The following is a 16,509-nucleotide window of genomic DNA, read 5'->3' as shown; positions in this document are numbered from 1 at the left end:
CACAGAGAAGCAAGAAAAAAAAAACAAGGGAGAAATGTACATAGTGAGACAGTTTGAAGCAGCTTGGTTTTAGGAAAACCTTTGTTTTAAGTGACATTTTCTATCCATATTAGAAGAAAGCAGTATTTCTGGTAATTCTTCGTCATTGTCAAACAGATTAGCAATTTTTCTAATTTTTAGAAACGAAGTGTATCAAGGTGCTGAAATAGATTTCAACCATACTCAGGACTTTGTATATTCTGAAGTAATATTCAGAATCCTTACACTCTGAATCTTTGCTTGGAAATTAAGTATTTTAGTCTTGTACATTGAAAGTGCCTGTAATTCCGTGAGGTTTATTTCCATAGTTTGAATAACCCAGTTTTTTGGGAGGGTTGTTCTCAGTCCATTACTAGTTTTGAATACTTGGAGACTGATCTCTCACTATCATGGCAGCCTCCTTTAACCCATCTTCATGCTAGTTGCTCCCAGAATAACTCATCACTATTTTTTCATCAAATTTTCCAAGGTTCTGCCTATATGTATGTCTGATTTGACTTAAGTAATAAAGTTTCCAGCTGTTGATTTCCAACAACACAGCTCTTTTTTTTTTTTTTTTTTTTTTTTGCAATGATACTTTATTTGTCCCTTTTTCTGTACAGGAGAAATGCAAGAATCTTGAATCTTGAAGACTTCAGTTTCCTTCATACAAGCATCATTAATTCAATTATCTATAATGTTCCTATGGGGAAAATATTAATTTTCAATTCTCAAGTTTATATATGTTTCAGTGTACTGTGTCTTCTCTAAATGTTTAGAAAAAATTGAGCCACCTAAGTGAGCTATTACTTGGCTTCCTCAAATTTATTTCAGAAAGGGGTTCTCAGTAGGCGGTCTGTGACTGTAGATTATTGAATTAAGGAATTGCCTCACTAGTTACAGTATTTGTGTTCATTTTTTAATGAGTCTGTGTATGTTTTTTTTTATATTCAGGAATATTCTGTATTCACCATTATTTTTTACACTGTTAAATTTTTTTACATTCAGAGACGAGTTTTGGATCATTGATGTATATACAGAAAATGTGCTTTAAGTTAAGATTGTTCATTCCTTCTGCTTTGTCATTTCGTTTTAGGACTTATCTCACAGTAAATCATGTACGCTTGTTGAAAAGGCTCAGGGACATAGTGTATCTTTATTTCACATCCTACCCAATGGAAAGCCATTTATTTTTACAACTCGCAACTCTGCGTTGAAGTTCACTCCTCATGGAAGAAGTTTGTGATGTGTTTAGGGAGTTTTCTCTAGTATGCTCCAAAAATTGTATCAGATGCTTGAGTAACCAGTAGTGATCAATGAATGTTTGGAAAATTCAGGAGATACTATGATGTGGTAGATATTCATGCATTTCGTCATTCACATCTCGTTCTTCTGTGGTAAAAGCAGAAAGATTTGCTTTAATACAAACATTTGGTTAATTTCTAGTCATCTGTCAATGCAAAATGACTTCATGATCTGAATGCTTATTTACCTTGGGCTTCATATTCTGAGTAGCATATACAACCTCTCTCATAGAAATCATGGATTGTGGATTCAGAGAAAGGCCAGATGGAATACTCAGCCTCTTATGTTTTTAATTTTTTTTAATATTAAAAGCTAATCCTGAAATCCTCAAAGTTCATTTTCAGGAAAATCTTTGTCTATTAAATGCTCCTTATAAGAACAGCTGCCCTGCTCGGTCTGTCTATACCCAAATCCAGTCTCTGACTGAATTTCCACACTTTTTTTAGAGAAAAAAATAAAAGAAGAGTAAATGTACAGGTAAATTCTACCGGTATACAATCTCTCCACATGGATGTCAGCCTAGTGTAGTTTAGGGACTTCTCAAGCCTTGATGGACTTTCCTTCTATTTCTTCATGGAATCCTTTTTTGAGATCATTTATACTTAGTTTCCACACCATCCGGTGGCAGAGTTCCATAATTTAATTATGCATTGTGCAAAAAGGTATGTCCTTTTGAGCCTACGACCTCGTATTCTTCTGATAACCTCTAGTTTTATAGTCTAAAAATAATTACTTTGTTTCTTTCTCCAAGTCAGTCTTGATTTTTGACTGTCATATCCTCTCTCTCCTATCTCTTTCTCAGATTAAAGTGATTTAATCTCCCTGCATCTAGAAGCCATTACATGTTTTTGATCATCCCTTCCTCTGTCTTTTGTAGATCTACTATATTCATTTCCATATGGGGGCACTAGAACTGCAGACATACTAGCACAGTAAGAACTCTTCTGCCTACATCTGACTTTTTTACTACTGCTTTTTATAACAGTTCTTGTTTTAACTTTCACTCAGGTACCCAGTTGCAAGGTGATTAGTTTGCATGATGTTTTAATGAGTGTCTCTCTGAACTATTCAGAGACCTCAATTATGTTGCTATCTATCTGTCTGTAGATTATATTGCTGTCTGACTGGCATATAATCGGCTTTGCTCCAAGGTATCACTGGTTTATATCTAAGAACCCACTTTGAAATCACCTTGAGCGTGATTACTGCATCCCCGTTTTGTTAGATCCTGAACAGATCCTATCCGTCTATCAAAAAAAAAAAGTCCTGTAATTCCATCATTGACGTGAAAACCGGTATATTCCTCTTCACCTTTTTCCAGCTTCTTGGTCACAATTGTGAACTTCTTTTCATACAAATAATTCTTATGTTCCGTGTTCTTGTTTGCAATGGTCCTCTTCCAAGGATTCCTATTTTTACTTTCCCTTGGTACAAATAACAAGCATTGAACATCCTAAACTGTCATAAACAGTCAACATCTTAATGGGCAGTATTCCACAAAAAAGTGTATTTCATAGACTAAAAGATTCTTAAGTTTTTAGAGGAAAGTAGTTGGATGTATATTGAATCAGGGACTATTTTGGTACACCTTCTTGCTATGAAGTTTCATGCTATATGTGGAACATCTCACCTTTTTTGCTATGGCAATTCTTTTGGAAGAAGGTCCAGAAATTGGTTTGCCATTGCGTTCCATGAGGCTTGTAGCTGAGAATTGCAATCATCTCGATGTAACAAGTTGAGAACACAGATCATAAAAGGACCGTTGTGTTCAGCAGCTATGCGTAAAACAGCAAAACTGCTTTTCTCAAGTTTGATTGCTACAGCTTTGATGCACATGGAAATTTTAGATGGTGCCCACTGGAATCTGTAAAATATAGGTGTTGAATGACAAAAGGTTAAAAAGCCTGGCGTGCTGAGTCTCTTTGAGCTTTGATGAAGAATATATATGATTACAGAAGGTGATGCAGCAGTCAAAAGTGCTGTTGAAGGTTCATACTTCCAATAGAAATTCTTAGCACAGTTCACATATCAGAAGCATATCAGGAACCACAAGGATTTTTCCCAGCTTGAATCATCATGTGACTAAAATAAAATAGTTTTAATGAAAATTGCAGATCCATATTTGCATATGGGTCTGCATACACTGAGATTTATCAGTCTAGCATTGCCAAAATCTAGGTTCCCTTTTGTTTTTTAATTTGATGGGCTGTCAGTGTCAGCTTCCTTTCAGTACAGTTCAAAATCAAAGTACAGCATCCCTTCTGTATGTAGGTAATTTGGAAAAGTATTACAAATATTTAGATACTTGTGAATCTTTGTCAGTTCTTACATCATTTATCTTAAATACGTAAAATAAAAACAGATGTAGTGCATGACAAATTTACAGAGTCCTGCGTTAAAGGCGATAATACAGTAGTTCAGGAGGCATCTCAGGTTTCTTTTGTATTTCCACATCATCCTGCTAACTACACCAGTGTTACAGTCTCAAGAACAGTGCGTGAATTCAGAGGGTATCCTAGAACGTGTAACACTCCTCCTACTCTAAACGTCTGTTTGGGCCTACATTTTGCTTGTGGAATTATCTAGGAGTCTAAAATCCTGCACATGGCCAGAGACACTGCAGCTTTTGACATCTATCTCCAGCTTATGGTCAATCATGTCTTGTATGTGCCTAGACCTTTCAGAGTTTTTCCACAGTCCTTAATAAAAGAGGCCTGGAGGGTCTTAATTTGTGGCCCTGTTCTGGACCCCTAACAAGCTTTCTCCAAAACTATGTCCAGGCACAGTTCAAGGGACAGTTCACTCAAATCTGCTCTCAAAAAGCACTATGGATAAGAATGCACAAAGTTTGGCTCCCTCCATTTCTACAGTGTCCCAACACTATTCCAGTAGGCTTTACACCCTCAAACCACCCGCATGTCTTTATGCGATGTATACAGGGCATTTAATATATACTCAGTAACTGAAGGTAGATGACAAGAAGGGAAATGGATCATAGTGTTGTAAGACAAAACCCTCCCTTTCTAAAAAGGAATTCTGTTATTCATATTTTCCACAGCTAGACATAATACATAAGCCCAGCGCTCTCTTAAATGCACCAGCTGTGTCACGAAAAGACATGGCCCACCAACAAAGCCCTCAGGTGGCTGTCAGCCACTCGCATACTCCTGCAATTCAAGCCTGCTTTGAGAACTAGTATAGCCTGTGGCATAAAGCATGACTCTGAGAGTCAGCTCTAATTTAAGACAACCTCCGGAGAACTACAGCTCAGAGCAGCTCCGAATGCACATAGCAGCCTGCATGCGCTGCAGGGACTCCTTTCATCCATCCTGTGGGAATTCTCCCTTCGCCAGCTGCAAGGCTTTTACAGCCCTTGTATTCCTATGAAGTAGTGTTCAAAGAGGAGTGTGGAGGGGGAGAGGATTGTCTATCTTACTGAGCTTCCAAAAGTAAAACTAGTTGCAGGACACTGTAAAACCATAGCCAGTTAGTCATTAAAAGATGTTATTGAGGATGTTTTTAAAAGCTGCAGGAAATGTTAATAATGGGAACTCAAGAAATAACTACACAGACGGTTTCCATGTAAAAAAAAAAAAAAAAACACACACACACACATCCTGGAAAGAGCCAGAAGCAGCAGGTCTTAGGAAATCTGTAATCGTCAGACAATTGAGCACTGGAGTAAGTACATCTATAGGATTTTCCAGAAGCAGTTTATGGTTCTGAAATTCACAATTACTCTGTATGTACAAGTACTTGCAGCACTATTGATTTGTTCAGTGAAATGATGATGTTATTGTCTAGATCTTTTTTAACAGCTCTTAGCTTTATTTAATATTTTATGAAAACTTAAAAGTCTACCATTTGGCATTATTTTAGAGATTCAAGTCAGCTACTCATATTTTCAGGAAGGATTTAGAAGCTGTCCTTCCATCCATGGAAGTTACCCTATTAAACAGGGTAAAAATTAATCACACTAACTGTCTTCATAGCCAGACCTGATTTGAGTAATACACAGAATGAGTGAGGCATAATATATTCAAATTGTAAGCAAGCAATAGGCAATGTTGTACAGCTGCAGTGTAGCCATTGTGATCTGGAATAGCCACCATTTCTTCTCCCTGCATACAGATTCGTGTCCACCAGACCGAACCATTCGTCATGCACATCTGCATGAGCACAGACTCAGGTTTTGTTCCTTCTCCGGGCTGCTGTGCTTTACATGTTGAAGGCAGTGCTGAGCCCACGCGTCCTCAGAAATCTTCCGCACTATCCACCTCTCAGACAAGAATGCCTAATGTTAGAAAGTGCCTTTTTGAGGGCAGGAGAGAGAGTTTTGTGGAAATTTATTAAGAATCATTACAAGTCTAACTGTGTCTGTCTCGGTTCCCATAACTGGCAAACCAACCAATTCTCTTGGGTTAGCCTTAATCCTAAATTCTAGTCATATGCAGATGCCGTTTTCAAAAACTGAAAAGACTTTTAGAAGCCTCCTTCCCTGGAGTCGTGACCAATTTTACATGCCCACAGACAGTAATGACTAGCGTGACAGGAAGTTAACCCTCATGCAATCAATAAAGCCACATTGAAGCCACATTTTTATCAAAAAAACATCAAAAGTCATCCAAGGTATGTTAGAAATACTAGTATCCAGAACAGGATAAATGAAAGTGGAGAAGGGACGAAGGGGAAAGGAGAGAAGCAGAAAATCCACACGCTTTGCATTTATAGGCAGCCCATTTTGTGTGTGAAATGTCAGTGTCACAAACGAGCAGCCGTCATTCCAGCTTTCAGTATAAACACAATGAAAAGGTGTTTTCTTTTCATAGAGAAGTAGTGCTACACTCTAATTAGAAACAAATCTTACTGCATCTTGACAAAAAAAGTTTTCAAGCTCCTAAAGCTCTAATTCTCTGTGGACTACAGTGTTTGCTTTTGAAACAGTTTTATAAAGCTGTGTATCCCAAGCCACGTGAGTAAAGCATTTTGCAGAACAAAAGAATGCACTAGTAACTGTTGTCTTACTTCTTCTAGAGCAGTTATCTTCCATGGCATTTACTTCATCAATCAGTTAACCCCAGCTCTCCTGCTTAAGCTTTCATTCTCTTTTTCACTTTGAACTTCACAAAGAAATTTTCAGAGTAATGAACTTATCCATCTTTTACAAGTGCTGTATATTTAGACCAAAGTAAATAATAATAATTCCTGTACATTTAATGCTGACTGTTATGCTTAACTCTAGACTTCTGACAATAGAACAAACAGATGATTCACACAGTTATTTACAGTTACAATCTTGCATGTAACTTAAAAAGGATATGATACTATCATCTTTATCCCTCTTTTGTTTTTACTTATCATTTCTACTATTCCTTCCGTTTCTTGTCTCAGCTTAGGGTCTGAGATGAGCATCACGTCAGAAAAAATAACAAAGCATTTAACAATTAGACGAAGGTGAGATTACAAAGAGACACTGAGGTGGAACAGAGCTGCTTCTGGGTAGAAGCCATTGATGCTTCAAGTCAAGTCTCTGTCTCTGTTGGTTTGCATTAAAGGATTACATACAATCTGAAAATTAAAACTGTATTTGGAAATCCACCAATTAATATCACCAATTTATGTTCTAAATAGGATTTTTTTTGGTGGACACTTTTACATCTGCTATTGATTAGCAAGGAACAATCGTAGCTTTTAGATCTGAAAGGTGCACATGTGCCCATCCTAGGTTGTGGGTAGTCTACCTACCCTATTCTCTAGCCACTTGGACTATGTCTATACAAGTAAACATGCTAGACTGTGGCATGCTAGACTGGTACAAGCACTGTTCTATGATCATCTATAATAAATCATTATTAAAAACTTGGCATGGTTCTGAGCTGAACAAACCTGCAGTCTCCCAGGCCCAGCTTGCATTGGTCTGTTCCCAGTAGGGAGACTGGATGTGGCTCTCCTGGTTTGGAGGGTGATGGACTTTAGCCATAAGCTATGTTGTATTAGGTGACGTCAGGGTCAGAAAAAAAAGGCCCTGATGTGTTTTGATTACTGGTATAGATTTTGTTCACTGTATAGATGCACTGAGCAGGGTGTCAGTGGAGCTTCCTAAGGGAGCCAAGAAGTTGCAGAGTCTCCTTTGTCTGCAGCTGGAACAAGGGCAGAGGATGGACAAGGCGGGGAGAGGAAGGAGTTGCTTGGTTTAATTTTGGCCATGTGCTTTCCTGTGTAAATAAATCTTGTAAACTGTATCAGAAGTTACAGGTTAGCCCTCCTGGTCTTGCAGGGACACAAAAATGGAGGTCAAAATCTCCCAAATCGAGTTCTCCCTGCCGCTGCGCAGTGGCAGTGGCTGTAATGCCTCTTTTTGGTAATAGCTTGCCCCATGGCACCAGGTTTAGTGGTAGCCAGACAGAGATCACTAGAGAAAATAGGGCATAGTTATTCCTTGGCCTGCTCAGAAAAATGAGGATGATATGAAAACAAAAATAGTAGCCAGCTGCTAATTCTGGTAGCACAGCAGTGGGAGGCTTTAAGGAAAGTATAGATGTCACTTCTACTCAGTTCAACCCATCTGGGTCAGCTTCCCTTCTCTACAATAGGGCTAATGTAGTTATTAGCAGTGTGATAGTATTTCATAAATGAAAGTGTTGTCTAAATTATTCCCCTATTCAGCACAAACACTTTTGCTCTTAAGGAGTAATCCAGGCCAAGGAAGCAGCCTGAGGGTCCATGAAGAAAGGCTGCCACTTCTTGGGGAATGCAGGGAAGAGAATCAAATGAACCAGGCCTCATTTCTATGTTAGCGTACCAAGTACGCAATAGTTTGTGGCATTTTGGCCAGGAGTGAGATGTTTGCTACTAAAAGGCTATTAACCTTAGGAGAGGGAGAGGAAGGAGGGAGAAACCACACATAGCTGGCTAAGAGACCATCCTAGACAAATCGTTCATTCACTGCATAATAAAGTTAGTTTACAGACTAGAAGGAGAGAGCAAAAGGGTATCTTACTTCCCAGTCAAAGAATGTGAGGATTTAAAATGCTATTTAGTTCTCCCTGAAGACTTTAAAACTTTGCTCTGAGAGGGCACAGAAGATTTTCAGCGTGGGTTAGTGAGGAGCGTTAGCATCACAGTGGGCCACGTAACAAAGGTTGGCTGCCTACTCCTACCTAGATTTCACAGATACTGCAGAGAACAACAGCTCTTTTGGGATATCTCCATATACTATTGACCAAACCCTAACTTCTACAACATTATTAGACATTGAAGCTCTTGGGACAGACCAGGCCATCATTGCTTTTGAGGATGCGGACACACCTGTCCAGATTCTGCCAGCAGCAGAAAGCAAACAGTAGGTGGGATTGCAATGGTTAGCACAGTACTGCTAACGCTTACTGTTAGCCAAGGCAATTGCTAAAACGCCTGGAGTGAAGAAGGGGGCTAGACTGTATCCACGGATTTCTGCATAGATGCTACTTATTATCATCTGTGTATTTTGTGACCTCTTTTTCCCTTACGGTATTTTTCTCTTTGCTCAGGTGACTGATTCAGTACCTGCTAACAGAAAATTAGCTATCCGCCATCTATCTGTTGTCTGTTTCCCTTTTTTCTAACAAGCATTATGTGCTACATTTTCCAAAGGAGCTCCTGAATAACTAGATACAACTCTTGCTGCCGGAAACTACTTGCAATTGGAAGATTACATTCGGCTAGATATGAATACAGTCCCTGTGACTGAAACGCAGTCTTTGCCCTACCTGATCCAGGTGAAATAACAAGAATGAGAAATTCCTCTTCTTCTGATCACCTGCCTCACACTTTCCTGCAAGAAAAGTGGAGAGGTAGTATGTAGGAAGCTGTTTTCCCCTCAAGCCTGGAGACTACACTTGTATAACCAAACTCACTCGTGCCTTTTGATGAACTCTCATTCAAAAAATCCCATTTTCTATCTTTATTTGCGGCAAAACAAACAGGGTTTTGAAGCCTCATCAGAGATGTAGATGTCTTCACCTACTGCACCCACCACCTAGGGATGTATTTACCTCCAACTTGAACAGACTTAGCTTTCAGGGAGGGATTAATTTGGGCTGGAAGACCATCAGATTCTAAGATTCCATTTTCGTTAGTTTTCTACTCCTTCCAAACAAAGCATTTTAAAAACTTGATAGACACTTCATTTTTTAAAGCATTTCAAGAGACAAATCAGTCAGATGACTGTGATCTCAGATAAATCTAATGTGATCAGACACAGCAAACTTGTATTTTTGATAAGCCTTATCCCTCTACATCACTGAACGGACTTTACTTGCCTTGGCGGATTTATTCCAGATTTATGAGAAATAGTATGAGTCATATCCTTGCTCTTTAATTAAAGAACAGCTTATCTTTGTTATATATTGCTACATTAAGAGTAAAACATTTTCAAAGGAAAGCATTAAAAGGCACCTTTGCCTGTACCTGTATAGCTAGGTTGAGTTTAGATCTCATATAAATGAAAATAAAACTTTCTTCAAAAATAAGACTTCTCTTACAACCAAAATCTTTGTGACTGAGTCATCTAGGATTTTAAAAATGCTTTAGCACAAAGGAGCCCAGATTGGTAGCAAGGGCAAACATGTTACACGAAATAATAAATTATAGTTTGTCTTTGTTCATCAGTGGCACCATCCATCTGAGTTTCCCCACACAAGTCATGCAGAGCTGCACGTTCTTAAAGCGTTTGCAAGCTGTCCTTCTTGCAACAGGACTACTGACAATTGCTTTTCTACAGACTCATGTCTTAGCTCTTTAAACATACCTCCAGGCAAAAAGCTCAGGCCTCCCCACTCCTATCCCAGTATTCAGTTCCCCAGATTTCCCCCCCACACACAGGCACATCCTTTAAGCCCCATATCAGAAATATCGTTATCTACAGCTCCTTCTAACGCCCACAGGCCCATAGGGGCAGTGCATTTTATGGCTGTTCATGAATTTGTGGATTACTTGGCCAATTCAGGCACATTGGTTGTCTCGCAGCAAGCAGTGGGCAGATAAGCGTTGACTGTCATTGATTTGGTCATCTGTTAGACTTAATTCCTAACATGACCTGCTTAGTCCATTAGTTTCCCAGCCCACACCCCTCTTGATTACCAGATACAGCCTTACCACGGGTTTTGGCTCTGGTCAGTATGTCTTTTTTATTTCATATAATTAAATTTCTTTTTAACTTTGGCCAATTTTTGCAAATAATTGTATGCAGCAGGCTGAATCAAATTTCTGTTATCTTGGATAACGCTAACATATGAGGAGCCACACAACACTGCAAAAAAAATCACTTATGAAAATGTACCCTCAAATTGCTTAATGATATTTCTATATTTCATAGTATTATTATAGCACAGTCTTTATAGTATTTTTCTCCACTAGGGAAGAAAGGAAGTTCCATTATGTGCCACTTAAAAAGGGAAAATAAAGAGAAGCAGCGGAAGAACTCATATGCAAAGGAAAAAAGCAGCTTGCCTAAAGCCACACGGAAAGTCATTACATAGTAAGGACTTGAACTCCACCCTCTTAACACTTAGGCTAATACCACCTCTGCTCCATAAAAGCTTTTGGCAGCTGTATTTTTAGCGGAGATCACGTGGACGAGAAAATACCGCAGATGAAAGTGGAGAATTTCCTATCACAGAACCATTTAGAGCCAAAGAACGAATACGGTGATTTCAAAAAACATCTCCCCTCCCAAGCAATTCACCACCACCGCTATCAATTCATAAAAAGCTTTCCAGTTCAGTGAATACCCTACTTGTGTACACTGCTAAAAGTGATGAATTAATGTCGCGGCTGGCGGCGGTAGCCGAGGAGAGCTCGGTGCGAGCGCTCAGGCCGCCGAGCTTCGTCTTCCCTAACCAGCTCTTGCCTCCCACCTGCTGGCTGTGTCCCTACACCGAATTTTTTATTCTGTTTTTTTTTACATAAATTTATTTACCTTGTCTGTATGCCACTGGTGATTTTAAGCAGAAAATCTAATTAGACTGCTTTTCTATATTTGCTGCTGTATTCGTGATTCATCTGTAGATAGAGAGCTGCTAATGTGTTTGGCATCAAAGCTACACATAAAAATTCCCTGAATCCGTGAAGTCCTTGTACGTAAGTGAGGAAGCTCTCTCCCTCTTTCAGTGTCTGTCTACAATTTGAAGTAGTTAAATGAGTTTGCAGTGAACAATTAAATATAATAGAATAACTTTAGTGGGCAGTAAGGCAATAGCCCACATCCACAGAACCTTATAAAGAGCTTTGCTATGTATCGGTAAACCCAGCTATTCAAATATTATTAGCTCCTCCAAAAAGTCTTCACAGTCACTTCAAAGTTAAAAGATTAACAAAAAAAAAAAAGTGGAGTTCTTCTATTACGTCCATGATTTGGAGCCTTGTAAAGAAGGCAGGTTCCCAAACTTTTCACCACCACTGTTAAAACAAAAATCTTACTCTTCATTTTAAAGTGGAAGGTCCAGAACAGGGACCATAAGGAAAAAAAATTGAGATATCAAAAAGACCTACAGTAAAATCCCGAGTGAACATGGACTCTCGACCTCGCATGCGATAACAGGAATTATTCCCGAGCGAGTAGAGTCTGCAGCTGCAGCAGCCGAGCGAATGACTGCGCAGGCTGAAGTCAGGTTTCTCTGTGAATCCCCCTACCAGAGCTGTGGCAAGGCCATAGTGGGAAGGATGCCAAACGCCTGGGTCTTGCTTATTGCTGCTCCTGAGAAGGGGCAAGGAGTTTGCAGAAAGGGCTGTTGCTAGAAGTAGCCCCTGGCCGCTCACAGGGGCTCGCAGGACCCAGGATGGCTGGTCGGGGTAACAGGGGCACCCGTTCGGGCTGCTGAAATGCCTTAGTTCAGCTCGACTCTCATGCATTTGGGATAATTACCCAACTGAATACAACTTTTATTGGATGATCTTTAATAATATAAATATTATTAATTGACCCTGCTGAGTACAGAATACAAAGCAGGGAGTTATCACATGGGAGACTACGCTGAGGTGTATAACTAAGAACTTAATTTTCCTGGTTCATAAGCTGGAAACATCTCCATTCTGATTTATTCCAAGGTAGGGCGTATCTATTTCTGAAGTTTATTCAGCCTCTAAGCATAGTTCAGAATTCCTGTCATCTGAGATATTTTGTATTATTAGCATTTACCAATCTTAGGAATAACAGTAAGTTAAGCAATGCCAGGGAACAGTCTTAGACACTGGCAAGCAGCTATTAAATTGTTATTGTGGTCTCTGGGATACTTTTTGCCTCCGACTTTCCTAAACAGCTTCTGGGCATAATCTAGGATTTAGCACAGGCCACACGCCAGTCCCAATTAAGTGGTCCTTCCATTTTGGAGAGGAAAAGAAAGGTTGAAAGTTGGCCCCAGAGCCAGAGAATGCATTTAATGCAGTACTACCGACGTTGCCTTTGGCTACACCCACGCTGCTGGAGAGTGAAAATAAAAGGCAGATTAAAAGCTTAAATGATGTTCCCCTTATTTTCCACATGACTTAGCTGTTTGCTTTTAGCGCTAATCCATGCGGACCCATGTCACTTATCTTCATGACCAGTGATCAGTGCCTGATCCTCTTGTACCCACCAGCAAAACACAGCCCTTGTTAAAGGAAGCACAAGTAAACACCGAGGGGAGATTTTCCTCCCTAGTAGAAAAGTCACGCACAAAAGCTTGCCTGGTTTTTTGCATATATGTCAATTAGTCTAAGAAAAGTCATTACATTTCCCTACAAGCCCTGCCTTTTCTACATTGAAGTGTTGTAAGTGCAAAGCTCTAAGTCTAGCTAAAAAGAGTCACGAAATGTTGCCAGCATAATTCCCAGCTTTCCACACGATTCATTATCTGCTATGAATGAATGAACCAATCACTGAATAATTATGAATGTTGACCGGTTATTGCCGCTTGCTTTGTTACCTGGGTGAAATGTCCTTGATTCCCTGAAAAAAAATCCAATTCAATTGAAATCATAAACTGTATATTCATTTGCCATAGGTTTAGATGAAGACTCTCTCTGTGCATAGTAACCAAACATCCAGGGGGGTATCCATTAAATTTACTGTGACGTTAAGGAACGACAAAATACTTTATTTTCTCTGTAACTCACAGGGGAAACTCTGGAAGTAATAGCAATTGTGTGGCACGCGAATACTTCAGTTTCCTAAGATTAATTCAGTAAACTTATATCTCCTGATTAAACAACTTCAAAATGTTTAAATAAACTGATTAAAATAGGACATCTCAAGCAATAGCCACAATAAAGAGATTCATAAAACCTTTCACTAAGAAAAGGAGACAAGAAGTTTGTTAGAGCTTGAGCTCATTGAAGAGACAGCGAGATAAGCAGCAGCGACACTGAGGACTCAATTCATTTGCCTAAATAGAGCTGTTTAATACTATTTAGATATCCTGGGGTGTTCAAGATATCTGCATGGGGAAGAAGATATGACACGTTTCCCTGGATCTCTGTAGTGGCAGTTTTACATATCCACTTTACGATGAGCTGAATCTGGGCTACAGTGCATGTATTGCTGCAGTTCACATGTCGTTAAATATATTTAAATGTCTCCATTACTGAATGAATCATATTATAAGAGAGGTGAAAGTTGCATATCTTGGCAACTGTCCAACAGAATTAAGGCAGCAGCCGCTTTCCAATGAATTCCCAAATGTGATACATAAACTGCAGAGTTTGGTGAGCTTCTGCAGACAGCTTCTCTTCGTCATGGGCTGTAGAAATCAGATTTTTTTTCTGAAATATTAGAAAACCTGCAGTGTCCAAAAGTGCTATAAACATTTGGAGAAGTTTCATGTAAATATTCTCCTCTTTCTTGGGACTGTGAGGAAAGAGTAAGATTTAATTTTAGACTTCATTTCTTATTTGTCTTGCTGTTGTTTATTTAAAGAACAACAAATCTTATGGTGAGTTTGTACTCGTCAGTGTGGAACAGAGTTCTGGATCTTTATTGAAAAATGCTAAGGGAAGTGTTTTCTTTTCAAGGCCAACAGGTTAGTTCAATTTAATTCATTTAGTTCAGAAGAGATCTAAATAATAACTCTGGGAATGTGTCCAACTAGATGATTATAACTGAATGAAAAAAAAAAGTTAAAGATTTGTGAGGTCCTCTAACTGCTTGCTCTTAAATGCACCAAGTATCCTAATTGAAAAAATATTATCCAATGTAAAATTGGTCTGAAAAGAAGCAAGTATTAAAAATGATATGCTAAAATTTCTAAAACTCAGTAAGAAGTAACTAGTGAAATTTTATTCCAAAATCAGCCACTATATTTATTCATTTGGCAAATCTTGCTTCGTCTGTTTCTTCTTTGAAAGTTAAGTGGCGGCTTCGCAAATGGCTAAAACTGACCCTTAGTCTCTTTTACAACCTTTATTCTTTTTTACATAACACATCATCTAAGAGATCGGCACCATTAGCACTCTGATCTGAAGTCCATCAAAGATAATGGGAACCTTCCTACAAATTTAGTGAGTTTAGTGTCAGACCGTAAAAAGCACCAGACCCAAAAGACTAAAGTACTAATATGAACAGATTAGTGCATTCATGCAGAATCTATATTTATTTGAGCCTAACTATTTTTTTAAAATAACTCTAGGAGTAAATATATGTAGAACTAATTTTTTGAGCCGGTTAACTGAGCAATAATTTCCTGCATTAACACTAATGAGATCCCATTGGAATAAATATTATCAAAACTGTTCCAAAGCAGAAGCATAGTAAAGCAAGTTTAGGAAAATAACATACTGTCCTAACAAATACCAACCAGATTTGTCCGATAAGTGATACTCCAGGCAGAGTCCCCAGACAAAATGTCCTTCGAACCCGGAGAGCCTTGACTCTTGTTTTCATTAATGAACACACCAATGTATGTGCAAATCTGTACCCTCTGCAGTAGTCAAAGGCTAGATCTCGATCTCAGGAAAAGATGATCTTTGAAAAAAATAAAAAGTCATCTGTTCTTCTTCCAGAAAGTCATTTCCTCTAGACACCGTACTATAGCGGTGGCCGTGGTTTTATCAGTGCTGTGACTGAGATACAGTTTGAAGCATAATTGGCAGCTAAGCCCCAGCCATCTCACTATCTGGTAGTAGTTTCATGTTGAATTTTTTTTTGCTTTACATTACATCCTTGGGAATTATTGGTATTGTAGACATGGGAGCCTCTTTCTGTAGCATAAATAGTGAGATGCTTATAGGTCTATCTAGTGAGGGAAGTTTGGGAAGCAGATAAACTTTCATGGTTCTACTTTGAAAAAGTAAGCAAAAATTAGCACCATTAGGTTTTAAAACTGGAGAGTAGCAGAGTGAGAAGAAAGAACAGAAATATGGGAAACTTTTAGAAGTGAAGCTGGGACTTTGTGTCTTTTACAGGTGATCCAGAGTTTGGGCAACGTAGTAGAATATTTCCCTTATGGAAGCATGGTTTTCAGAACTGATTTTTAAGTGAACACCTCGAGATTAACTGATGTTTCTGCTCAGAACCTGAGCATCAGCTATTTTTCATATTCATGTAGCATTATGCAGCAAACCAGGACATCTTCACAGCCAGAACACAATGACTGGAGATCAAGGTTTTAAGTGAGCTCAAGGCTTTTACATAGACACCGAATGTGTTAAAGCCGAAGCCTGTGTAAGCAAGCCAGAGAGAAGGAAGAGCTGTAAAACACCATCCTAATTTCTGCTGCAGAATAACTACTGAATCCTCTGGAGAGATGAACCAACTACCTTTGCTGTGCTATGGAGATTTAGACCAAAGCCTAAATTAGGCTTTGCTCTAAATCTCCATAACAGATAAAGGACTTTGTATCAAAACACAGATCTCATCTGTGCTGCTTGCAAGCATAAATAGTGTTTGCTTGCAATGATGCTATGGCAAAAATAAGGTTGATAAGCAGTGTGTGAAGAACTATGCACATGCTTGAAAAAGCTTACTTCAGATACCCAAATATTCTGCAAAGAGCATCTGTGTATAGGAACTGTACACTTCTGTGTCTTGAACTGCTCCATCTCAAACTAAGGACAGTCAGATAAGTAGACAGAGTATATGGGTATGCAAGTATCAGCTCTAATTAGCTGAAATATTTTCTTCCTTCACTCAGAAAGGCCTTTTGCAACATGACATGCACATCCATCCAGGTCACT

General features: G+C 38.9%; 1 long non-coding RNA gene across 1 annotated transcript; it reads right to left on the bottom strand.

The window, feature by feature from the left end:
• Positions 1-1,155: 1,155 nt before the first annotated feature.
• LOC138065650 (uncharacterized) lies at positions 1,156-15,260 on the bottom strand. Its single transcript, XR_011138746.1, has 3 exons — positions 15,132-15,260; positions 2,954-3,187; positions 1,156-1,410 (listed from the first exon to the last, which is right to left on the bottom strand). It is a non-coding gene; the product is annotated as an uncharacterized lncRNA (long non-coding RNA).
• Between the last annotated feature and the right edge of the window lie 1,249 nt (positions 15,261-16,509).

Source organism: Struthio camelus, chromosome 1 (genome assembly GCF_040807025.1).
Source record: "Struthio camelus isolate bStrCam1 chromosome 1, bStrCam1.hap1, whole genome shotgun sequence".
Classification (NCBI taxonomy): domain Eukaryota; kingdom Metazoa; phylum Chordata; class Aves; order Struthioniformes; family Struthionidae; genus Struthio; species Struthio camelus.
Note: the sequence above shows the minus strand (reverse complement) of the source record. Positions and strands in the feature narration are given on the sequence as shown.